Source organism: Xenopus laevis, chromosome 1L, assembly GCF_017654675.1.
Source record: "Xenopus laevis strain J_2021 chromosome 1L, Xenopus_laevis_v10.1, whole genome shotgun sequence".
In the NCBI taxonomy this organism is placed as follows: Eukaryota; Metazoa; Chordata; class Amphibia; order Anura; family Pipidae; genus Xenopus; species Xenopus laevis.
This window is the reverse complement of record NC_054371.1, coordinates 3,484,208-3,511,668: the sequence shown is the minus strand read 5'-3', so window position 1 is coordinate 3,511,668 and position 27,461 is coordinate 3,484,208. Positions and strand designations below refer to the sequence as shown.

Here is a 27,461-nt window from a genome sequence, read left to right as displayed (position 1 = left end):
TCTCTTTATAGGTCCCTGGTGAGGCCTCATCTGGAGTATGGGGGCAGTTTTGGACTCCAGTCCTTAAGAGGGATATAAATGAGCTGGAGAGAGTGCAGAGACTAAGTGCAACTAAACTGGTTAAAGAGTTATTGATAGATCACAGACAGCCAGGGATATTTTTTTCCCATAAAAACAACCACAGCACCAGAGCCCCCCTTTATCCCACAGGAAAAGAACTTAATTTGAAGCAGAGTAGGGGGTTCTTCACAGTGAGGACAGTGAGGTTGGGGAATGCCCCGATTCCATAGAAATGAATGGAGAGCTGTGGATTCTCACTCTAGAGGACTGTGGCGATCTCTAACTTAGATCTTTGATAAATATACCCCTGAGTGTCTCATGTAAATATGACACTTCATATCCATATGGACAGTTGGGGTCAGGGAACAACAACAAAGGAGGGAACAAATGCTCAGGAAGAGAATGCACCTGGTGGCACAATGGTGAACTATGTGGAATGGGTGAAAAACCGATCAATTGTAGATTATAAATGCGATCAAATGAACTACATATTCTGATTATTTATTTAACCAAACTACATTTAGAACAATGGCCATGGGGAAACATAAAATGCTATTTTTTAAAAGAGATTATGTGGGTTTATCTATGATATCCCCGTGTTAAGTGGTGCCCCATGTTCTCTTTGGATACTTACTCCAATAAAACATACTACTGTCCCTTGCCTGGGAGATACCATAGCACCACTTGTGGCCCCACCTATTTTCCTTCTCCACCATCTTTGTATAGGCTACCATCCGGCCACATATGTCAGGGTCTTTGCGGATCAAGCATGCTAATTGTTCAATGGCAATGGCAGATATGGGGACAAGGGGAATCCCTGTCTTGAACCCCTAGTTAGTAGGAATGGGGTAGATATTCTACCATTGGTCTGAATTCTAGCTGTGGGGTTTGTTTAGAGCCATTTAGCCAATTTAAGAAATGTGGGGCCAAATCCCATGTGCTCCATCATTGCCCACAAGAAGTCCCATTGTAGGGAGTCAAATGCCTTGCTAATGTTGAGTGCTGCTTTTGCCCCACTGTTTTTAGTGAGGGTTAGGTATCCAATGTTAGTATATAGCCTGCGTATCTTAATAGAAGTGGCCTTCCCGGCCATTAACCCAGTTTAATCTGGGTAACATGATGTCTTAATCACTTGCACCAGTCTTAGTGCTAGAATTTTGACCAGTATCTTGTTGTTGCACATAAGTAAGGAGATTGGCTTCTTGGTGGGATTTATAGAACTCTATAGGAATGCCATCAAGGTAAGGGTTTTCCCAGTCAGGAAGGCTGAGGTTGCTGCCTTGACTTCTTCTACTGTGATGGGGTTGTCTAGGAATCGTTGTTCTGAGCATGCAGGGCAGGGGAGCATAATGTCTTGGAGGATCTGCTGGGGTTGAAAAGCCTGCTCAGGGGTAGGGGGGTTATTATTAAAGTTTGGTATAATAGTCCATAAAGACATCATTAAAGGGATGCTGTCGTGGGAAAAAACATTTTTTTTTTCAGAATGAATCAGTTAATAGTGCTGCTCCAGCAGAATTCTGCACTGAAATCCATTTCTCAAAAGAGCAAACAGATTTTGTTATATTCAATTTTGAAATCTGACATGGGGCTAGACATATTGTCAATTTCTCAGCTGCCCCAGTCATGTGAATTGTGCTCTGATAAACTTCAATCACTCTTTACTGCTGTGCTGCAAGTTGAGGTGATATCACCCCCTCTCTCCCCCCCAGCAGCCAAACAACAGAACAATGGGAAGGTAACCAGATACAAGCTCCCTAACACAAGATAACAGCTGCCTGGTAGATCTAAGAACAGAACTCAATAGTAAAAACCCATGTCCCATTGAGACGCCTTCAGTTACATTGAGAAGGAAAAACAGCAGCCTGCCAGAAAGCATTTCTCTCCTAAAGTGCAGGCACAATTCACATGACTGGGGCAGCTGGGAAATTGACAATATGTCTAGCCCCATGTCAGATTTCAAAATTGAATATAAAAAAATCTGTTTGCTCTTTTGAGAAATGGATTTCAGTACAGAATTCTGCTGGAGTAGCACTATTAACTGATGTGTTTTGAAAAAAACGTGTTTTCCAATGACAGGATTCCTTTAATATCTTTGGGGGAGTAAACAAGGGTACTGTTTAGTCTTTTAGCTCTAGGGATAATTGTTGATGGCTTTTGCTCTCTAGAGAGGTAGGCCAGGAGTTTGCCAACCTTGTTACCTTTTTCAAATATAATTTGTGAGGTACATAACAGTTGTAGCTTTATTAAGAATATGACGTTGTAGGTCCCTTTGTGCTTGGGCCACATTTGTTTGCAATAAAGGACCCTCAAAGCAAGCTTTAGAGGCTTTAGAGCCTGTGAGGTCTGCCCAGAATGTTTCCTGTCCCACCTTCTCTTGTACCTCGGGTACTTTTAGCCATTTAGAATTAAGATGCCATAAAGTGAGAGTGGTAGAGCCAGGTCACAGCCGCCTATTAAGTGCATCTCCTGAATGAGAACGATGGTTGGCTTGTACTCTTAAAGATATTAGGACACCAGTCCTCTTTTAACCTTAGAGTTAAGGCCTATGCTGTTCCAAGAGACTATATTCAGAGCCTGTCCAGGGGATAAATGCCTTGGGCTATTGTGCTGGCCTGTGGTCTGTTGTCCAGCTACTCAATGGCATCCTTTTGTGTTGAAAAAGTGGGACAGGGTGCCCTCTACCACCTTAAGTTTGGCTGGGTATAGCAGAGCATATTTATATTGTAGATCCCGAATCTTTGCTTGATTGTAGTAAAGGCGCGTGCTTCTTTTGTAGAACAGTAGAGTAGTCAAAAGAGTTGTTGAAAGATCTGTCTGACAAAGGTTGTACATGGACATTTAACCCTCCTTATTTTCCCCATATGGATGTGCTTTTAATACGGGATGCTCACAGGATTCTTGGTTTTATGTTTTTGCAAGAAAGGTCAACGAGGCTTACTGATGAAACTAACCACTTTCATGGCATAAATAGAAGCTATCATGAACGCTAGGCCTTTAACCTTAGTGCTTTATGATCCTAAGGATCCCTCACAACCTTGCTTACTTCGAAAATCAGCATTATTGTAGTACAAGTGAGAACATATCCCTATATGAAAGAGTAAGTAAAACACAAACCTTATATGTATGAAGGAACAGACGATAACACTTTCTAAATAAGGGAAAGTCACATTTTTATTTAAAGTTTATTGATATCATATTTTCTTCTCACTGGTTCTTTGATTTATATCCTGTACCAAAGCAAAGATTAATAAAAAAGGTACCATATTCTGTTCATCAGAAAAACATATGATATGTATACACAAGATATTGAATTATTGCCTGTTTATAGAGACCTTGCATATCCTGATAGAACCACAGAGATCTTCTGTAACTGCCCCAATTGAGGCTTTGGACACAGCTGTAAAAAAGCAAATGTGCCTAAAAGGATGTAGTTGGTCAAGAATATTACTAGAATGGTTACAGTTCAACTACTTATATTCTGCCTTCGATGGAATACCAGTTTAGCTAAATTAGAGCTGACTTTAAAATTCTGGCACATTTACATTCTGATTGAAATATTTAAACTATTCATTAGATAAAGTAACATTTTATTCTATTAAGAAACAATATTTGAAACATTTTTAGGTTTTTATTACAAGTAAACCAGATTTAATGTTCCATTCAGGTCTAAATAAAATAATGTAACATTTTGGGAGAAATATAGAGGCTAAAAGTCCAGCACTTGAGGTGAGTATGGCAAATATCTCCACACACACAGTGTTTTTGCCTTTGGTGCTCAGATAGGCCGGGATAATTGTGATCCAAACACTGCAGAAGAGCAACATGCTGAAAGTGATGTACTTGGCCTCATTAAAACTGTCCGGTAATGTCCGAGCTAAAAATGCTAAAACAAAACTAACAGCTGCCAGAAGCCCCATATACCCAATAACTGAGTAAAAGCCAATAGCTGAGCCCTCATTGCACTGAATGATGATGGTTCCAGGGTAAGTGTGAAGGTCCAGTTCCTGAAAGGGAGGAGAAATGGCCAACCAAGTCATGCAGATTATTATTTGAATGGATGAGCAGAACAAGACTACAGAATTGGACAGTTTGACTCCCACCCATTTTCTCCATGAGCTCCCTGGCTTGGTGGCTTTGAAAGCAACACAAACCATGATAGTCTTGGCCAGGAGAGAAGAGACAGCTATGGAGAAGGTGATTCCAAAAGTGATGTTACGCAGCATGCAGGTTATATCCACAGGGCGACCGAGGAACAGAAACACACTGAGGAAGCTCAGCTTGATGGAGACAAGGAGGAGGAAGCTCAGGCTCCTGTTGTTGGCTCTCACTATGGGGGTGTTCCAAAATGAAATGAAAACGCCCAATATCATCACAGTTAAAAGGACTAAAATGACAGAAATTACAGAGAAGAACACAGGAATCACATCAGTAGTGAATGGCAGGAATTCTTCTATTTTGCCAACACATTGATTCCTCCTCTCATTGGGCCATTCATTGTATGGGCATCTGATACAGTTTTCACTGTCTGTTACAGTAACAAAAAAGAGAAAGAAAATAGTTTCACTCTTCAATGAAGAAAATGCAATCATGAAAACTAAAATTCTAAAATGTATTTATGTATATATATTTTTTTTATATAGTGCAACTGATTTAGAAAAATAATATTTGTAAGTAAATATAAAGTTCATTTATATTAAAAATTAGGGACTAAGTGTATAACCAGAGAAAGGTAATCCCTTCTCTTTAGACTTTAGGACCTAAGTTGGTGGGTAACTTACAGACAAAATATGAGGATTAAGTGCTGCAGTCTAAATGATTGGCACTGCTCCATAACTGATAAAGCCACAGGAAAGATGATAAGTGTGGAGAAGACTGACACTTTTCCCTACTAAAGCCCTATATCTTGTTGGACAAATGTTATTACAGCAAACAATCAGGCAGAACGTTTAGATTGTTCTGATAAAACACATATGTTGCTTTCCATGATCAACTCAACATTTTCCCCATAGAAATCCCTTCAATAATATACATGGAAGCAGACAATATAATTTCCAGCTCTTGACCAGAATGTAAAATACAAGAGGGTTTCTCTGGCTTGAACAATATTCACCAGAACAGGTTGGGTCACTTGCAAGTCCAATGAACTTGTATTGGTGTAAGAACGGTTTGTGATTGATGCAGTGGCAGCATTTTAGACATAATATCACATCAGAATTGATACTCTCTTTGTGAATTAACCCAATCGTTGACTTTTTTTGATGTCTTTTTGCTCCATATACATTTACTAAGGACAGATTTTAAAAAAACATATAGATAAGTGATCAGTGTGAGAAATAAACATAACTAATTAGGAATGGAAATTAGAAAAAAAAAATCCTGTGCAAACATTTATACCTGTTGTGTTGGAAATCTCTCCTTCAGAACATGGGGCACAATCATAACAACATGATTGGGCTCTTGGCTTTAAGGTCTTTCTGAATCCAGTGGGACATGAGTCTGAACACTGAGCTCTTGGCACCTTAAAGAAGGAAATAATCGACTGTAATATTAGAGCAGAATTTACCACCATTAATGTACATGTAAAATATGCAATCTCTGCTTTAGCCGTCTTCATATGATAAGTCCCATTTAATATACAACACAGACTCAATCTTGCTCCCTTAACACATTGTCCCAGAGGGACTGCAGAGGGTTCAGTGCACCCACACCTGTGCTGAGCTCCTCCAAACTGCAGTTATTCCAAGAACATAAGAAAAATAATGAGAGGGAGCACTGCCTCATATAGTGCTACACACAGGGGATTAACAAAGCCCAGTTCAGCTCAGTGTAAAATATTCCATTCCCAAGTGCTCTTATACCCCGGGTAGCGTGACCTACGCCAAAGTATGTAACAGCTACATGTGTCCTAACACTGGGACCCCACACTCATATTCTTGCCATATTCACTCATATTCAGATGCAGTCACACTGGATGACACTCTCCACAGTGGCACAAATGACTCCCTGAATCTCTAGCAGTTTGGTAGAGAAAAGGATGATGCTCTCTCTGAACATCTGGGGCTCCAGACCTTTTCTCCTGGCCAAATTCCACACCAGAAGAAACAGAATCCTGTCTCGTCTCATGGACAGTCTCACCCTTTCTGGTTCTGGCTGAATGCTGCAGCAGGGGCTCCTTTACTTGTTCCCAAATGTGCTCCTTGTATTATTTGGAATTCTGGAATCAACTACACCCTGGACACGCGTGGCTTGGCATTTTGGCATATCGCACACAATGATTCTAGAATCCTGAGGAAAAACTCAAACCCCTAAAATGTCTGGCCATGAAAGTGCTGTTGGATTAAGTGAGATAAGAAAGAGTCACTATCTCACCTTATTATCTTTGGTTTTCCACTGTATATTTTCTCCTGCGATCTTTAGTTGCAACACTGCTGGAGCCCAGGGGATGTAGGTTCCAAATATTTTCCAAGCAGATTGTTGCTCTGAATTACCATATATATTCATAATCAAATATGGAGAAACAAACTCTCTCTTTTCATCAAAATAAAGAATGTGATCATTTTGTCTGTAATAAATTTTTTTCATATAGTGATGCACCTAAAGTTGTAGGATAAGAAGCAATTACTCGCAACAAAAGAACATCAGTAATTAATCTTTCCCCTTTTCAAACTCCATGTCGGTACTAACCGGGATAGCCCCTCCCCCTGCTCTCATCAGAAGGAACCTCCCCAAACCTTTAAATGGCCAACCACACCCACTTACTGGCGTTTTTTTTTGTCCTTCTCCTTTTTGCTTTTGCTCACATTTGAAGCAAAATCTTTCTTTTTATCCTTGGGAAAGCATAGGCCGGCCCATAGGGTGTCCTGGGGACAGGGGTTTTGGTCCATGGGCCCTTGGTTCCCCAGCTCACTAGCTCATACCTTGGAGTCTTCTGCTTTAACTCCTGGATCAGGTAAGACACTGCGGTGCATGTTTTTTGGTCCTCCTTGTCTGCCTGTTGCCTTCCTTATTGCTTTCGGAGCATTTGGTGGCAAGTGCTTGTTCCCCCATCTGGGTGCCCCCCTGACCTGCCCAAAAGGCATCCAGCGTCAGTGGTGTATGTGGCCCCTACACCCCCCATTTATTTTTACGGATGGGCGAGGGAGGCGGCAGTTAGGCATAATTAGTTAGGGGCCTGAGCCTTTCTGCCTACTACTACTACCTTTATTTTCATTGTTTAATGGAGGGCAGGTTTCACGGCCAGCTGCCTCCCTCAACAGACTTTCCTGAGGGCGAGGTAGTCAAATATAAGGAAATAAATAAAGGTGTTTATTTATAAATCTTGCTCTATAACTTTTCATATGAAATGGCAGCATACCTGGGCCCTTGTAAAAGGTACAGACACCAATTATCCAAGATGTTTTTACAGGTTACCTGCCTATGCAAATATCAGCTGAATATAATCAGGGGGTTCCACTGGCTCCGTGACTCCCCACTGAGTGCAATCAGGTGATTCCTCTGTCTGTACTGACACCTGCTGAGTATAATCAGGTGATTCCTGTGCAACTGTCAGCTATAGCAGGTGGAGATGGCCCCGCCCACTCTCTAACTCTACAGACTAGAATGCTGGTCTTGAAGCCTCAGGTAAGTGATACCTGTCTGCCTATGTGATATTGGATCTAGTGTCCTACAATGCAGTGGCTTTTAGGGGCCTGATTACAGCCTGGCATAATGAGCAGTAAGTAAGGTATATGTTCCTATTCTGTTCTGCTGTATACTGAATATACTTCTAGCTAATTGCTTACATGCACTGTGATCATATGCTGACCTGCACTGTGCTAGGTTCTGCCTATGTGCTTACCTGAAGCCAGTAGATCTTATAGAAATAGATAATGGAGCTTACATGCATGTGATCTTATACTTACCTGTAGCGTATGCGGAGTCTAGTGGCTCACCCTAATCCAGTAGTTCTTTTAGATGATATGAAGCCTACGGCCACACCACCCTGAAAGTGCCTGATCTCGTCTGATCTCAGAAGTGATACAGGGTTGGGCCTGGTTAGTACCTGGATGGGAGACCGCCTGGGAATACCAGGTGTCGTAGGCTAAATATGTATGTGCATGTATGATTGGTTATGTGTATAATGATGTGTGTGTGTATATATATATATATATATATAAGGTTTAGCTTTTGCTCACCTGAAACCAACAGCCATAGTGGAGGTAGATTGCCAAACTCTTATTATATTTGATCTAAGCATCAGCTAATCTAAAGTATACTGTGCACTTCATGTTGTACATTTACATTCAAATGTCTTAATACAATGACAAATGCCCCTGCGATTGTATGTTGCGTTTACTGGGGTCTTATACACTTACATCTGAGTGTCTTATTATACAACGAATGCCCCGTGACTGTATGTTGGGTTGATTGGTGTCTAATACACTTACATCAGAATGTCTTAATATCCTATATAATAAAGTTCAAGTGTCTCTGCGTCCAGTCCCTGTGTCCGTCGTTACATATAACTGCCTTCCACAATGTTGTTACACTGCAGCTTATATTTGAAATGACTTTCATCCAGTTGCTGCAGTGGAAGGGGAGCGCATGCGACTGTATCTAAAGCTTCATTACACTGCGAGTGCCGCTTGCCATCAGGTTCGGCTGTGAGACCTCGCTGGTCAAGCGAACTTGAAAGGCAGGAGGGAGTGTATCACAGCAGCCAGACATCTGAAGGGAATCGCCGTGGAAAGGCAGGTAGGCAGCGGCTATTATATGTGCAAGCGGAGAGTTAGAAGGAGTCCCAGCAATTCCTATATAATGAGGCAGAATAGTGAGAGGCGCCTCACTATTCAGTTAGTTGCTTAGCGGCGCTGAACCCTGGAGTGAAGCTGAATGAGCTCGGGGGGCATTGGCTGTTACACGAGTGACTGGTGTTGGCTGATTGGCGTCGGAGTGGGCGGGGGAGTGTCTCCCTCACGGGTTGCTAAGGGGCAGCCAACCAGGCGCACTCGCCGCTACCTTTACTTTGGGCTATAGAAGCAGCACCGAGGAGAGGGAGCGAGAGGCTCAGGTGAGGTGCAGAGTTAAAATGTAAAGGAGTGGTACCTGATTGGATGGGAGCAGCAAAGCCACACCTCCAGCCTGTTTGATTGAGGCACCCAGCGCTGTGACACAGAGAGGCAGCATTGAATGAACTGCACAAAAGCACTGATGGGATCACACCTCACTTCAGCTTCCAATTTCCCTGACAAGCTCAGGGCTGTCCCAAAGCTTCACCTGAAAATGCTCATTGATTTAAGGGATCTGTGTTCATTGAGCTGCTTGTCCCACAATGTCCAGTCTCCATCCCTGAGAGTCAGTATGTGCAGCAAGTAATGGAAGTGGTGTGTTCCAGCAAGCAAGTGCCCCTGTCACTCAGTCCCCTTAACTGCCCCACCCTGTGGCCAAGAGGAGGGATCCTATATCCTATATAATAATCTTCAAGTGTCTCTGCGTCTAAGTCCCTGTGTCTGTGGGATTGCGCTACCTGCGCATGTGCCCCACGGACCGTCGTTTACATATGTTCTAGCGCCGTTAATTTAACTGGCTTAATGTCTAGTGTAATATAATGCCCCTGTGATACGGCATTGCTTCTAAGTAATGGCATGTGCCCTAGAATAAATGAAGCACAATATTTGCCCTACAATAAATGAAGCTCAATATTTCTCCCTGTGATGGGAAGGTTTGCATATTGTCTGATACACACAGCAGGAGTTCTAACTCACATCGGTTAAGGATTGCTGGGTTAGCAACAAACAACAGTTGTGTATCAAGCAATGCAGTGTTTGGTCCCTTAAATCAGGGTCGGGGCAAGCCAATGGGGTGCCCTAGGCATCCAGTCAGCTACCCCTGCCCTCCCCCATGTGAGCGTGTGAGCTTGTTACTGCATGCATGCGCCAGTGCATTATGCATTATAGGCGAAGACTCATGCTCATACGCTATACGGGGAGATTAAAGAAAGGGAAGGGCACGTAAGTGACAGAGGGAGGGGAGTGACGGACAGAGGGAGCGGAGGAGGAAATCAAGCAGGGGAACAAACAAGCCAGACTAGGAGTAGGCAGAAAACTTTTGAACTGGTACCTGCCCAGCGACCCCACATCTTTGCGCCCTAGACAGGTGCCTCTTCTGCCTACCCCTAGTACTGGTCCTGTTATTCAGGAAAGTGCAAATCCTACATCTGCCAGCCTTGTAGATTTTCAGTTTAGTGGATACATTGAGGGAAATGAAGTTATCTGGGCTGCAGTGGCTAACTCCTAACTAGATGTTTGGATGTGTTGCCTGTCAAATCTGTTACACTGTTTCCTATACGGTGAGGATTCCCATTACACTGGCTGAGCATTGTGTGTCTAGACTACATAGTCACAGGGCCTTCTGTCAGGTAACCTTATAGTTATTCCACTCCTATTAGCCTTGCTTGTTCTCTGGATCTCACACTGTTGTTCTGCAGAAGTAGGACTTCCTGGTGAAGCTCAGTCTCTCCTGATATACTCTAGGTCTGACTACATTCTAGTCCAACTGACCCAATTTGCTCTAGTCTGGTACATTCAAAGCCCTTCTGTAGCTATGGGAATATCCACAAGGCCACTCCAGTCTTAGAGTTCGCTTCATTGATGTACTTATAATAGTAGGGTAGTTGATAATTTTACATAGAGAAATGTTCCTTACACGTGGAATGATAACAGACGGGTTTCTTGGGTGATTCTAAACATCTCTCCAGGTGTTACAGCCTGCCTCCATGGCCCATGTGATTACCTTTTAGCCTACTGGGGTTAAGTTTAATTTTGGATCTAGGAACCTAGGCCTAACCAGATATATTCTTCTCATATGGTGATGATCGGTCATCCAACAAGCAGTCTAGTTTCTTAGCAGATGCCCCGGTTACACTGTGACTATCCGTTTGGCTAAGGTGATTTGGTACCAGTGTTTCCATTGTTAGTTACGTTTCCCTCAACACAGGATCTTGCACAGTGTAAGGAATTCTCACCCTACGTATTTCTCAGGTGCCCTTGTCCATATTCTCCTAGGATCTGTTTTCTGTTAGAACAGTGCTGACTGTTGGACATTCCCATATGTAGATGTTTATGGTACAGGCCTCGTATGCCAATTGTATGTCCTGTGCTTCATGTAAAATTCTAAACAGGTCATATCTACAAGGGGTCTGTTTGTCTGGTTCTCACTCCTACCAAGTGTTTCTTACAGGTGCCTTACATCTGCACTGAAACTAACTAGTGTTACATGTGAGGGATGCTTTTGGTGAGCAGGAGAGTAAGTATTTCAAACTTGTTGAATTTGCCACGTGGAGGGGTGTCTTCATCTTATACTATAGGACTGTTCTTTATCCTTGTAAGCTTAGTCTGGAGTTTCTCCTGGAGTCTCTATTTCCATTATAGAGGTTGCTTGATTGTGGGCTCTTTCTTCAGTGTTATTAATTCCTGATTACAGATTCTTGGTTTAAGAGGCCTATTACCCCCCCCCCCCCATTGGGAAAAACATAGCTTGTACTGACATGGAGTTTGAAAGGGGAAAAGGGAAGATTGTATTATATACTTACCGTAATCTTCCTTTCCCTGAGAACTCCATGTCAGTACGTTCCCACCCTTTTATTGTAAGTTTTAGAAGCTTGTTACAAAGACGCCAGTAAGTGGGTTGGTTTCCTTTTTAAAGGTTTGGGGAGGGTCCTTCTGATGGGAGAAGGGGGAGGGGCTATCCCGGTTAGTACTGACATGTAGTTCTCAGGGAAAGGAAGATTACGGTAAGTATGATACACTCTTCCCTTTCTGGATGAGAGCATCATTGTGGCATTACGTTTTCAGCTAAAAATACAGAACAGAAATACTTATCCATCTAAAATGATATTAAATTGTTACTGTTCTCAATTTATTCCCTAAGAGTAAATGTAGAAGTGCTAAGAATCATCCTGTGTGGCTTAATATAGAAGTAAAGAAGTTAATAGGAAAGAGAGAAAGACATTTAAAAACAATGGGGGGTATTTATCAAAGTCCGAGTTTATCTCAACATTTTCTGACTTTTCCATCCTTGGGGTTTTATAAATTCTGAAAAATGTTAGATTTTTTAAAAGTCAGATTTTTATTAAAAATCACATATTTTCAGGATTTTTGCATTTGAAGTTTAGTAAATAACCCCCTACAAGTCTGTGGGAACAGAAGTTGAACTTAATGAATATAAATACTATAAAAAAAAGTTGTAAAAGATGCCCCAAAAAAGTTTTTAAGTTATATTAATAGTAAAAAGATGCAGGTTGAGAGTGTTGCTCCATTAAATAATGGTACCAGTATGGTTGTAACAGATACAGATAAGGCAAATGTGTTAAATCAGTTCTTTTCTTCAGTGTATACAATAGAGGAGTCTGGGTTCCCGAGGCTCACTTTATAACTGCACGAAATGGTTCAGCTCAATCTAGTCAGTGGCTGACTGAGGATATGATTCAAAAAGCTTTAATACAAATTAATGTTAAACCAAGGCTCCAGGGCCTGATGGCCATACACCCCGGGTTCTAAGAGAGCTTAGTTCAGTTTTGGAACCAGCCCCTATTTCTGATTTTCTCAGAATTCACTTTTCATCTGGTATGGTGCCTATGGATTGGAGAAAAGTTATGATCTCAGCCAGGCAATTATAGGCCAGTAAATTTGACATCTGTGGTGGGCAAATTATTTGAAGGTTTGTTAAGGGATCACATTCAAAATTTTGTTCTAGTAAATGGTATTATGAGCAGGCATGGCTTTATGAAGGATAGTTCATGTCAGACGAATTTGATTGCTTTTTATGATGAGGTAAGTAAGATGCTGAGACAGTGGGGGGGCAATAGATGTATTTTGGATTTTGCCAAAGCCTTTGATACTGTGCCCCACAAATGACTGCTTTCTAAACTAAGGTCTGTTGGGCTTAATGAAGTCGTTGCACATGGATAGGAAACTGGCTACAGGATCGGGTACAGAGGGTGGTTGTTAATGGGACATTCTCTACCTGGAGTAAGGTTCTTAGTGGGGTCCTCAGGGCTCAGTATTGGGTCCACTTTTATTTAACTTGTTCATTAATGACTTAGGGAGGGGATTGTAAGTAATGTATCAGTGTTTGCAGATGACACAAAATTATCAGCCCAATTTATTCCATCCAGGATGTGGCACTTTGCAACAGGATCTTGACTAACTGGCAATCTGGGCTAGCTAGTGGCAAATGAGATTCAATGTTGAAAAATGTAAAGTCCTGCACCTGGGATGTAACAATATCCACTTATACCCTTAATGGGACTGCACTAGGCAAATCCATAATGGAGACGGAGCTTGGAGTCCTTGTAGATAATAAACTTGTCTGTAGCAAGCAATGCCAGTCAGCAGCATCAAGGGCAAATAAGGTCTTGAGTTGTATTAAATGGGGCAGAGAGTCACGGGAGGAGGGGGTCCCACTGTATAGAGCACTGGTAAGGCCCCATCTAGAATATGCCGTACAGTTTTGGTCTCCATCACTCAAACAGGACATTATTGTATTAGAGAGGGGACAGAGAAGGGCAACTAAGCTGGTAAAGGGAAAATCTTAGCTATGAGGAAAGACTGGCCAAATTGGGGATGTTCACGCTGGAGAAGAGGCGCTTAAGGGGTGATATGATAACTATGTATAAAATATATAAGAGGATCATATAATAATCTCTCTAATGCTTTATTTACCAGTAGGTCTTTCCAGTTGACACGAGGTCACCCATTCCGATCAGAAGAAAAGAGGTTCCGGCTAAATATTGGGAAGGGGTTTGTTACAGTGAGAGCTGTGAAGATATGTAATTCTGTCCCTGAATCAGTGGTACAGGCTGATACATTAGATAGGTACAAGGAAGGGTAGGATGCTTATTCACCAGTAGCTCCTCCTAGCAGTCAGGAGGGAGCCAATGAGATTAGAGGAGGGAAAGGGGTGTTACAGGGAGAGCTGGGAAGTGAATCAGTGGTACAGGCTGATAAATTAGATAGGTATAAGGAAGGGTTGGATGCTTTATTCACCAGTAGCTCCTCCCAGCAGTCAGGAGGGAGCCAATGAGATTAGAGGAAGGAAAGGGGTGTTACAGGGAGAGCTGGGAAGTGAATCAGGGGTACAGGCTGATACATTAGATAGGTATAAGAAGGGGTTGGATGGTGTTTAGCAAGTGAGGGAATACAGGGATATGGGAGATAGCTCATAGTACAAGTTGATCCAGGGACTGGTCCCATTGCCATTTTGGAGTCAGGAAGGAATTTTTTCCCCCTCTGAGGCAAATTGGTGAAGCTTTAGATGGGTTTTTTGCCTTCCTCTGGATCAACTGGCAGTTTGGCAGAAATAATTTAAAAAAAAAAGGTTGAACTTGATGGACGTGTGTCTTTTTTCCACCTAACTTACTATGCTACTATGTAGAATAAAAATATTTAACCCCCAACTGTAGTGTCGTAGACCCTGCTTCATATAGGTTTGTGAACTTACGAAGTGGGGCATATAAGGGGTAAATTCAAGCTTTGTGATAGAATTGATAAAAACGATGTTCCATTTGTTTGCATTTGCATGCAGTAAAAACACTATTTACCATATGGATCGTCAGAAGTTATTTGAAAAATGGTTTGGGTGACGTTATAGGTGTAATGTCGCAAATCCACACCGGTGGTATATGCACGCGGATCAGCGGAAAATGTCTATAAGTTGTATTGGGGTCTGTGCCACAAGTTTGGTATAATTAGCACATTGGGCACAAAGCTGTAGTAGACCCATTTATTTTAGGATCTTTTGTGGTCTAACAAATAGATGCGGAAAGTTAAAGCTTTGAGCAATTTCGATTTCACAAACAGCAATTGCAAGCCTGGACTAGTAGTTTGGAGCAGAAAGCATGGTACATTTATTCTGTAGAATGTGTACTATTCCAAAAATATATGTGGTTGGGGGGTAAACATAATCTGTTTACCCCAAAAATGAGCAATGTTTGATTTCTTAGCTGAGTATCACGGGACTTAATGTATGCGAAATCATTTTGGGGCCTCTAAATGCAGATACTTGGTAACTTATGACAAGGCCAAAGTCGAGGAACCCTGCTCATATAGGGTGCTTTTCTAGTAAGAAAGGGTGATATGTGCTGGATTGAAGCTTTGAGGCATTAATAAGTCACCATAAACCGAAATTGTTGGGAAAGCTTGCATCGGTTGGACAGAAGGTGGGTCCATTTAGATGCTGTAAGTGTTATTCCAAAAATATATGGGGTTGGGGGGTAAACATATATTTCTGTGTTTTTACCCCACAAAATGCAGTCAATGTGTTGAATTTTTCATTAGCTGATATATTATTCAAATTGCAGGTGAGTGATTGCTCACCAAAGTTAATCACATCTCAAAGGAGATAATTAACTGATTAAAAATACAACTGTCACTTAAATTAAAGTGCACTTAAATATGGAGTGTGAGAATTGTCTGAACAGAAACCAGGTCTGGGGATACTGAGCAAAGTACCCCATCTATTGCCCACTGGTCAGCAAATTCTTTCAACCGACCAGTAAACACTGCTTGGGTGTACTCTGCTCGGATGCGGGAACGCACCAGCACTCGGAACAAGACCTCTGCTGGCAGAGGATTCCACCTCCAAAATTGCTTTCTAGATTTATGGATGACTAATTTAGCTAAAGCCAGAGCAAGTTGGAGAGAAGGTCTTTCTCTTATTGTCCCGGGATACTGGGCGTCCAAAAATATAAACATGAGGGGAAAAGTGTAACCAGAACTGCAGGTAAAGCTTCCTCAAAAGAGCCAATAGAGGTTGCAGTCTGGCACACGTAAAATAAGCATGAAACACAGACTCTCCTTTTGCCACAGAATGGACAAGCAGCTGGGGAGTCTGTAAAACGAGCTAAATACTCTCCCGTGCTCAATGCACCATGCAGCACTTTCCAACTCAAGTCTCCAGTTGGTCTAGGCACCAAACTGGAATAAAGAGCTTGCCACTGAGGTCTTTCACCCTCATTAAGCACACGTCTCCAGATGGTATCATATCGGGAGATGAGGGCAAGGAAGTGTACAGTGTGAAGCATTAGAGAGTACAACAGCTTCTTGTTATATCATGAAAGCGTGTCAATGGAAAATTCTCCACTGGCTCAAGTTGGGGGAAGGAGGTGCTTGGGGGGATTGACGGTTTTAGGTGCTATTATTATGTCTGGAGGTGAGGAGTTCCAAGGTGGACGTGGCTCTCCCAGAATGTAAAACCCCATCAATGAAGGTGTGAGAATCAGGAGAGATTGTGTCCTTGATTTCCTTGAGAAGACGGTGTGGAACCCCTAGTGGTGAGGAATCCCATGCGTTGCATAACTGCTTTGAGAGTCCACCCAATCTGATTTCTCAAAATCCAGGAGATCTCCAACTCTGGTTAACCGAGCCTGGCAAGGCGACGTCGGATGCTGATGGATTCTAACATCCTAGTCTTAAAAGATGGATTGTAAAGTAGGGGCTCATTTAGAATGTCTTCCCCTTCAATGGCTCCTTGCCTTAACACGGATACCATGCTCCAGGTTTTTAGCGTGTCTTGGTAGTAAGCCGGCAGGGTTGAAAGGTTTCTTAGGAAACCCTCAGGTTCAATTATAAACAATTGCCGGTCATATCCCATATTTCCGTACCTGGCGATAAAAAACTCGATGCTTAGAGTACACCACTGATGGAGAAGGATCTGCATACAAGTAATCTCTGTATTTGCTGGACGACGGAAGGTGTGCACTTGAGAACGTATACAACACGACTCCTGCCCTCCTCTTCAAACGGGAGGGCCTTGAGACACTGCAGAAACCCAATGCTTTCCTATCCAGAGAAAGTCCAGTAACCTTCTCTGGATCTTAGCAATGAATTCTTGGGTTGGGCTAAGACATATCAGCCCGGTACAGATCTGAGAGGCCACCAGCTGATTAATCACAAAGCTCTCCCCTCATAGAAAGTACTTTAGCAAAACCCTTCCACTTTCCAAGGCGCGTTAGAACACACTCCTCAAGTTCAATGAAATTCTGTGAGACAGGATACTCCTCAGCTGATAGGTAGATGCCCTAAATATTATAATGATTTTACTCTCCCACGAGATGTCACGAAAAGCAGGAGGCAGGAATCCACCTTTAGAGAACCCTCCAGAGGCCTGAGCTCTTGGACCAGTTTGATCCGGGCAGATGAGGCAGCAGCGTAGACTTCTTGACACTCTTGTGCCCGCTCAAGATCAACTAGGTCCTGGGCCACAAGAATTACATCATCAGCGTAGGCTGAGAGAACCACCCTCATGTCAGGTTCTTTGAGCACCAGTCCCGTGAGCCTTTTCCTTAAGAGACACAGGAAGGGCTCAATGGCCAGCCGAGTACAGTTGTCCCGACAAGGGGCATCCTTGCCGAACTCCTCGTCCAAAGGCCAGAGGTGGCGAGTCAGAGACCAGTTGATTTTAACTAAACACTCTGCAGAGGCATACATTGTTTTCAGGTAGCCCACAAACTGTGGGCCAAAGCTATAGGCTTGCAGAGTGCCTATAAGATATTGGTGATCCACCCTGTCAAATGCCTTCTCTTGATCCAGAGAGAGAAAAGCAAGAGATAGACCAGTCCTTCTCGCAAAATGTAGTAAGTCTCGGATTAAAAAGACATTATCAAAAATTGTCCGACCGGGGACTGTATAGGACTGGTCAGGATGAATCACCTCTGCCAGCACAGATTTGAGCCTAAGTGAGATAGCTTTGGCCACCATCTTATAGTCTGTGCTAAGCAGTGAGACTGGTCTCCAGTTCTTAATAAGACGGAGATCCCCCCTTCTTAGGAAGTAGTGATAACACTGCTCGACGACACGAAAGTGGCAACTCACCTTTCTTGAAGGCCTCAGTTAGGACCCTATGGAAATCAGGGCCCAGAGTATCCCAAAAGAACTGGAAGAACTCTATGGTCAGTCCGTCAAGCCCAGGAGATTTATTGTGGGGCATTAAACGGAGTGCTTGAGAGAGTTCATCTAGAGTGATTGGTGTTTCCAACCTCTCTTTTCTCCTCTCACTGACCACTGGAAGCCCATCCCATAGCTCCTCACAGGCATCTGGAGAGATGGTATCTGGAGAAAAAGGTTTTGATAGAAGGACCGGGCTCTGTCCCGGATAGCCTCCGGATCCTCAAGGGGGGTTCCATCCTCCGCAAAAAGGCATGTGATTTGTTTTCGGTTCCCCTTCTTCCTCTCCAGAGCATAGAAGAATCGGGAACCATGATCCATATCACAAAGTAACTGCATCCGGCTTCGCACAAAGGCACCACGAGCCTGTCGTTGTTCCATGTTACGCAGCGCTTCTTTCCTTTCTAGATATTCACACTGAAGGGCTTGGTCTTCAGAGCCTGATAGCCTTTGCTCAAGATCAAGCACCTCCCCATTCAGTGCCTCAATCTCTGCATTGCGCTGCCCGCTCACACTTTTGGTATACTCTTGACACAAGAGCTTTAGGTGAAACCTTGCCTACATCCCACCACTGGTTCAATGTGGCAAATTCATCCTGAAAGGCCCTCCAGCCTCTCCATGTATCCCGGACTGACTTTGCAAAACCCTCATCTTCTAATAAACTGTTGTTAAAGTGCCAGTAAGCAGCTTTTGGCAGAGATGGTGCGATTAACATTCTCAGGGATACACAATTGTGGTCTGAGAATGGTGCCAATCTAATGGTGCTCGACTGGGCTCGTGACATGAGATGGCTCGATATATATATCCTATCAATCCGGGATTGAGAAACATGACCATCTCTCACCCTGACATAGGTAAAAGCAACCGTCTCTGGGTTCTGTTCTCTCCAGACATCAACCAAGGAGAAATGAGCAATTAGTTCTCGCAAAACGGACTCAGACGAGTCTCTTTTCTTGGGTACATTGCGATCTCGAGCATCAAGGGTGTAATTAAAATCACCCCCTATAATCAAGGCTTCATCAGAGTCAATTGTCTCCATGTAGGCTGACAAACTTTCAAAGAACCGTGCCCTCTCTGGTCCGGTAGTAGGAGCATACACATTCATTAGATTATATGTTCTACCTGACTCCCGGACCCGAAGATGCAATAGACGGCCAGGGATGACAGAGGTAGCATTCAGGACCTCTGGCTGGAAGGAATCTGAGAAAAGGGTCACCACCCCGCATGATGTCCAAGTGAGGTGATTAAAAAAGACCCTTCCCTTCCACTCCAGATTCCAGCTTGCTTCAAGCTCTGGAGTGGTGTGGGTCTCTTGGAGGAAACTCACAGAGTACCCTCCTTGACGAAGAAAGGAGAGTACCTGAAACATTCGGAAAGGATTCCCACAGCCATTAGTATTAAGTGTGCTTATACTCAAGGCCATTACTGAGTCTTAGGAAGTGCTTTGATGAGACAAACATTTTTTGTGAAACTTCATTATACGGAGATATTCCGCTGTTCCATAGTTCTTGGCCTCTTTTATGACCTTAATGTATTGTCTCACAGAATTGATAACTAAAGGCAAATCATGCCACTTCTCCAGAGCCATGTGCATCTTCTTCTCTAATTTAACACCAAGGGTGCTCTCAAGAAACTTTTTGAGTTCCTCAGCAGGGATGATTGGGGTAGAAGGATTTGCCACTCCTATGTCAACCTCCTCTTCGATGTTCCCCTCATCCATGAGCTCTTCCTGGCTAAGGGATTGATAATCTCCCCTCTCCACTAGAGCTTTGAGAATCTCTCCACAAGTTGTTACAGGAAAAGTATCAGAATCACTTTTCTGGAGACCCTGCAATGGCTCAGGTGTTCCCTCAACTTCACTTGAAACACATTTGGAAGTGTTTGACACAGGAGCAACAGAACTAATTAGCTCCCCAGCAATAGGTAGAGCTTTGGAGGCTCGATGGTTAGCCTCTGCCCTCTCTACTACCTCCTGTGCTTTCTGGATGGCAATAACATTTGGGTCAGTTGAAGACAAGGGAGGAGAGATTTTAGCATGAACAGTAGAGGTTGTCTGGCTACCCTCCACCGTATTTACAACTCCACCCTCACCATCCTTCCCAGCAGTTTTATCTGCAGGGTCCTGTATGGGGGTTAGCCCAATATTCTCCCCCTCCTGGAGTGAAATACCCTGAGGCACTAAAAACTGAGGCTGGTTGCATTTGCCAAATCTCAGCACCTCAGGAACACTGACTGCCCACTCTGCAGGAGTCTCATTAGGTATCTCTTTACACTCCAAGGGAAGATCTTCCAAATGATTTTGAGGCAGATACTGCACCCCTGACTCTGTGGGCAAACCAACACTGCCATGTTCAAGGCCATGCAGACCATTAACCTTATTATTCCCCACCTGGTCTGGAGGCAAGAGTGCATGGTCTGACACCGGTTGATCGTGACCAACAGTTGGGCCAGACAATGTCACCACATGAGGAGCAGAAGTTTTGCTGCCCTTTTTACCCTTGGATGGGGGTGCCCCATCATTAACCACTGATGCCCATTCCTCAGGTACCAGCCAGTTTGATTTAAATTTCCTCTTTTTCTTGGCATCTGAAGAGGAAAGGCCACTATCTGCCCCAACCCCAACAGGTGTTGCAATCATGGGTACCCCCACACCTTCAGGGGTGCCCATAACAGGGGTACACCTTTTTGTGGTAGGAACAACTGTGACCCTGGGGGAAGCTTTGACATGTTTTCCCCCTTCTCTTTTGCCGCAATTGTAAGACATGCTGCAGCCTTAGATGTCTTCAGTGAAGAAGGAGGAGGTTTGGATGTTGTAGAGGTGGGTTGTGTAACAGCCACCTCCTTTAGTGAAGGAGATATCCCCTTTGAGGACCCTGCTGAAATAGTCCCAGCAGGATAAGATGTTTTATTTGAGGCACTGGGAGCAGGAACAGGGGCTGTGGTCTTAATTTGCCCTTTGGGGCAACTCTGGCGAGTGTGCCCCAGGTTCTTGCAAAAGAAGCACCTCACTTCCTCTGTGCTGTAAAAATTTTTATACAGCACCCCTTCAAATGGAACCCCGAAAGACCCCTCAATAGTGTTTTGCCCCCGAGGTAAAAGTAGTTGCACCTGCCTTTTAAAGGAAAGGACGTGCCTCAGTCTGCTCTCCTTACATCCCAGGGGAATTCTAGACATATTTGATTTTAACTCCCCAAGGGCTTGCAGGTGGGGGTACAATAAGTGGTCTTGCAGGAAGGGGGGCACATTAGATAAAACCACCCTTGTGCCCAATCCTTCTAGGGGTTCTACAGGGACATAACTCCCTCCCACTGTGATACCCCTCTGTACCAGAGTATGCACTGCAGTTAGAGTACGGGCAAAGATTATGGCTTTCCCATACATTTTACTTGCTGCCACTACTGCAGAGTGGCCCACCACTTCAGCTGCAGCCTTTATATAAGCCTCTATGCCATGAGTGCTTGACATTAGGCATCTGACCCCATGCTTCCTTGTAAGCTTCTCTACCCCAGCAGTGACTTGGCTTGGGTTGCTGCCAGTAGCTACCGCGTGTGCAAATGTTTTAGCAGGGGTCACATTGGCTGCAGCAGCAGAAGTAGAGGCAATGGGGCTTTTTGACATGGGCTCTGACTGGTGTTTCCTTGCAGAGCTACAGCTGGGTTTTTCAGGTCCTTTTGCTTTAGAACCAAGAGATGTTTTTTTTATAACTTTCCTTTTTATTCCCTCCCATTATTTTACACAACACCACACAAAAAGAAAGCTTTATACTATTGATTAACAAAAAAGTAAGTTTTAAGTTGAGAAGCTGTGGCAGGGAGAGGGTTAATGTGAGCAGGTGCCTGGGAGCTGCACTGCTGCTGCTGGAAAAGATTTTATATTTATACTTATATTAAATCCTTCTCCCTTTAGCTTTCTCTCCTCACAGAACTGAGTGCAAAATCAAAATATCCACTCAATCTGTACAAAATTAAACAATTTGTGCTGAAACAAGAGAAAAATGCAAATGAAACTGACACCCAGGTGCGGGGGAGGGGTAGGGGATCTAACAGTGAGTTTGTAGCCCAGAGCAAGTGAAAGGAACTGGGCTAGGAATCACTCACCTTCAGGGTCAAAAGAAAAATCGATTTTTAGTAAAGAAAATCAAGTCAAAACTTCCCAAATTTCACCCATCAAGTGGACAACACATTCACACACCAAGTGATAACAAAAAATCCTGTCTCAAACAGGAATTTCAATGCTTAATTCAGCACTAAACAGAGAGCTTTCTCCTGTGTGTTGATCTTTCATTAGCTGAAGTTACCCACGGGACTGTTTGTATGCGCTAACTTCATTTTGGGGCCTCTAAATGCCAGATACTTTGGTAAACTTATGAACAATGGCCACCAAAATGTTCAGAGGAACCCTGGCAATCATATTTAGGGTGCTTTTTCTTAGTGCATAATGATACATGGGTGATATGGTGCTGGGAAGTTGAAGCTTTGAGGCAATTTTCAGATATTTCACCAAAACCGACAATTTTGGGAAAGCCTTGCGACTCAGTAGTTTGGAGCAGAAAGGCATGGGTACCCATTTTAGATTCAGTAGAATGTGTACTTTCCAAAAATATATGGGTTTTGGGGGGTAAACATATATTTCTGTGTTTTTACCCCACAAAAAATGCAGTCAATGTGTTGATTTCTCAGTAGCTGAAGTAAAGTCCTGAACAATTTGGATGTGCTAACTTCATATTGGTGTCTCTAAATGCCAGATACTTTGGTAAACCTATGCATAATGGGTATCAAACTGTTCAGTGGACCCCTGGCAATCATATTTCAGGTGCTTTTTCTTGGTACCTAATATAGTTTGGGATATGCGGAGCAGCAAAATAAAACCTTTGAAATGATTTTTCAGAATTTTGAATTTTTTTATGAAAAACCGCTATGTTCAGACAAGCTTTTATGTTTGGTAGTTGGGAGTAGAGAGACAAAGTTACCCATTTTGTAATCGGCAGAATGTGTACTTTTCAAAAATGTATGGTTTTCTGGGGTAAACCTACGGTTTCAGGATTTTTTGCCTTGGAATCTAAAGCATACCGTTTTCTGCCTTAGTGCTTTCAAAATTCGGTAATATACTGCCGGGAGTTTTTGAGGTACAGAAGTCCTAAATCTCCCTAAAACTATACATATCTGGTATTGGCACGTTCGAGAGACATAAGACTTTCCAAATCAGTTGGATTTTCCTCCGTAAAATGAAATATTTTTCTGGTATAAATTGATATATGATGAAAAATGGTAATTTTTCATTTTTTTTTGGTATTTAGCACTACAAATTTTTTTGCACAGGTGGAAATACATGAAAACTCAGGCAGATTTAGAAAGCTCAGTTTCTACCGAAAAAAACAATGTATAGTTTTCCTAGGTAAAGTATAGGTTTCCCCTCAGAAAATGCCCCTAAAGTGAGAGAGCACAAAATGTTTCAAAAACGGCTGGCATTTCGCGTAACCAAAATGTGAAATTCTGCTGGCACTTAAAGGGTTAAAAGAACAATAACACCAAAAACAAAATTATTTTAATACACTTTAATTTTTTGGAGTAATTCATTTTTAAACACCGGGATACTCACCCAATTTCTGGTTTGGGTGCATCAATGTGGTAAAAATGAATACTCTCCCAAGACTGCTCTACACTCTGCCAGCGATACCTATGCCTGTACCGGATTCATACTTAAAATTATACTAAATTCATTTGGTTAAAGAAAAAACCCAGGAAGAGCCGGAAAATACTGAACAGACCACATCAAAAAACAGGTACAGGTCTTCCATATATTGAATACTACCACTATGCAGCAATAATAGATTGGGCCTCACCACATTTAATACAAACTGTGGGTACAGTTAGAGCAACAGACCAGCAGTACCCCCTTAATATACCTCCCTTGGATAAACAAAATGTTACACAAAGACCAACCCCTGGTATAACATATGGGATAAATTTAAGACGTTATACTCCTTAACTAAACATCCTTCACTACTAATACCTTTATTAAATAATCCAGCATTCCTGGTGAGTGGTGAACCGGGATCATTCCAGTATTGGCTAATACATGGGAATCTACAATTATTGTACTTTATGGAAATGGAGAATTCATTGTCAAACAAAAATGTCACAGTCTTACATTTTGCTCCTAAAGATCATTTAAAATTGTCACATATTACACATACTGTAACTACAGAACAGCAACTCTATCTGGACCATTAAGGAAAGATATTTTGCACCCAGACACAACATCATCATGATCTACAAGTGCCTCCAGAAATTCAATGACTTATGAAACCTGCACCGATCTAGGACTTACACTTACAGAGGATCAGATCAGACCAAAGTGGTATAGGACTGTAGCAAAATTTAATAATTTATTCCCACAAGTGTCAGATATATGCTGGAGATGCCTAGGGGGCAGAATATACATAGTCACTGTACATAGTTAAATCAGGCTGAAAAAAGACCAACGTCCATCAAGTTCAACCCCTCCAAATGAATCAGCATCACAACATCACCCGGCAGTGCATTCCCCAACCTCACTGTCCTCACTGTGATGAACCCCCTACTCTGTTCCTTTAAATGAAACTTCTTTTCCTCTAGTCTGAAGGGGAGGCCTCTGGTACGTGATTCTCTTTATGGGTAAAAAGGTCCCCTGCTATTTGTCTATAATGTCCTCTAATGTACTTGTAAAGTCTAATCATGTCCCCTCACAAGCGCCTTTTTTCCCCCAGAGAAAACAACCCCAACCTTGTCAGTCTCCCCTCATCATTTAACTCTTCCCTCCCTCTAACCAGTTTAGTTGCACTTAGTCTCTGCACTCTCTCCAGCTCATTTATATCCCTCTTAAGGACTGGAGTCCAAAACTGCCCCCATACTCCAGATGAGGCCTCACCAGGGACCTATAAAGAGACATAATTATGTTTCATCCCTTGAGTTAATGCCCTTTTTTATACAAGAACTTTATTTGCTTTAGTAGCCACAGAATGACACTGCCCAGAATTAGACAACTTGTTATCTACAAAGACCCCAAGATCCTTCTCATTTAAGGAAACTCCCAACACACTGCCATTTAGTGTATAACTTGCATTTATATTATTTTTGCCAAAGTGCATAACCTGCATTTATCAACATTGAACCTCATTTTCCAGTTTGCTGCCCAGTTTTCCAGTTTAGACAAATCACTGTGCAAAGTGGCAGCATCCTGCATGGAACCTATAGTTCTGCACAATTTAGTCTCATCTGCAAAAATAGAAACAGTACTTTCAATGGCACCTCCAGGTCATTAATAAACAAGTTGAAAAGCAAGGGACCTAGTACAGAGCCCTGCGGTACTGTCAAGGCCACCGGGAGCATGAAGGGACGCGTCTGCTCCCGGCGGCGAAGAATCCAAAATGGCGGCACCCAGTCGGCCCACGTGGACGCTAGGACGGCAGTGCCGCAATGCCGACGCATGCGTAAAACACGCATGCGCAAACACGCCGGCGTAAGGACGCCAGTGACGTCACTATGGCGCCAGATTCAACTATAAAAGGGCGCCCAGGACGCCAGAAGGGTGCCCAAGAATAGTTTTTGCTACCCTGAACCTGGGTTCCTGTATTCCTATTTCCTGTATCCTGATTCCTGCTCCTGCCTTGGTTTTGACCCCCTGACTGGACTCTTGTTATTTGATCCTCATCTGCCTGCCATTGAACTCTTGCCTGGACTTTGACCTTGTATCTTGCTTAACCCTTTGGATACCGCGACCTTGCACCCTCAAGAGGGCTTCCTCCTTGATCCTGACTACCTCCCAGGAGGGAGCTCCCGGCTCCCGGCTCCCTGACATTATTCTTGGGCCATGGATCCCACTGAGGAAGCTCAGCCAGATTTCGGCAGGGCCTTTCGAGGTCTGCATACTCGCATGGAGGCGTACGAAGCTCGGCAAAATTATGTTGCTGGAGACAATTCTAGAAAAATTATCCATGCTGACGCCGACTATTCCAATGCCGACAACGCCCACGCCAGTTGCTGCCGACATGGCTACTAAGTCCTCCACTTCTGGTCCACGTATTCCTGCACCGCCTCTCTACAGTGGCGACCCTCAAGCCTGTTGTGGTTTTGTGAATCAATGCCAGATCCGGTTCGCCCTGCAACCTGCAGAATTTGTCTTTGAGCGAGCTAAAGTTGGTTTCGTGATCACTCGTCTGGCAGGGAAAGCGCTTGAATAGGCATCGCCGCATTGGGAGAAAGAATCTCCTTTATTAGATGATTCCAAAGCCTTCCTTCAAGAATTCCGGGCGGTGTTCAATGCTCCCGTTCGGGTGGCGACCGCTGCTTCTCGTCTGTTCCAGATCCGCCAAGGGAATCGCAGTGTAGCGGAATATGCCATTGATTTCTGTACTCTCGCCGAGGAGACTTGTTGGAACAATGATGCCTATCATTCTGCCTTCTACAATGGACTCTCTATCCACCTCAAAGATGACCTGGTCTCCCGTGAATTACCCACGCAGGTTGAAGACCTCATTGCCTTGTCTGTTAAGGTGGACACCCGTCAGAGAGAACATCAGGCTGATAGGGATCGAGTCAAGAAATTTCAACCCATGTTGGCTCCTCGCTTCCAAAGACCGCTGTTACCTTCTACTCCTCAGCAGCCTTCTGTTATTCCTCTGGAGGAACCTATGCAAGTCGGAAGAGTTTGTCTCTCTGAACAGGAGAAACTCCGGAGACGTACGGCTGGACTTTGTCTCTATTGCCAATCCCACTTTGCTAACTCTTGTCCTGTGAAGCCTCCGAGTTCTCCTCTTCAAGGTAACCCTGGAAAGACTCGTGTGAGGGGTGTTATTCCTGTAAAGCCTCAGAGTTCCCCTCTTCAAGGTGACCCGGGAAAGTCTCATGTGAGGGATGTTGTTCCCAAATGTCAAGAGAACTCTCACAGGTTTCTTCTGCCTTTACAGATCCGTCTGGCCACTAAAACCATTGTTGGCTCAGCATTCATTGACTCTGGTGCTGCCGGAAATTTCATGGACGCTCTCTTTGCTAAGTATATGAATGTTCCACTATTTCCATTGACTCCTCCTCTTCGAGTAACCGCCATTGATGACAGACCCCTTGAATCTGAGTTTATTTCAATGATGACTGGGGAATTGCCTGTGCAGGTTGGGACTTTACACAAAGAAAAGTTATCGTTCCTGATTATTTCCTGTCCTTCTGTTCCTGTCGTCTTGGGGCTTCCCTGGTTACGCCTGCATAACCCTATCATTGATTGGTCCTCGGGGCAGATTTCCCGTTGGAGTCCATACTGCCAACAGCACTGCCTTCCTGCTGAACCCATCCAGAGGGTGAATATTTCTACATCAGATTTGAAGACGCTTCCCTCCTTCTACAAGGAATTCTCTGATGTATTCTGTAAAAAGTCTGCAGAATTTCTCCCTCCTCTTTGTCACTACGATTGTCCAGTTGATCTCCTGCCTGGAACCATGCCTCCTAG

At 43.4% G+C, this 27,461-nt stretch overlaps 1 non-coding gene and 1 pseudogene across 1 annotated transcript; one reads left to right on the top strand and one right to left on the bottom strand.

Annotated features, from left to right (window-relative positions):
- Window positions 1–3,680: 3,680 nt before the first annotated feature.
- The window catches only part of LOC121401494, a 39,996-nt pseudogene continuing 16,215 nt past the window's right edge, over window positions 3,681–27,461 (bottom strand).
- On the top strand, window positions 8,024–8,142 carry LOC121396241. The gene has a single exon (XR_005962900.1). It is a non-coding gene; the product is annotated as a 5S ribosomal RNA (ribosomal RNA).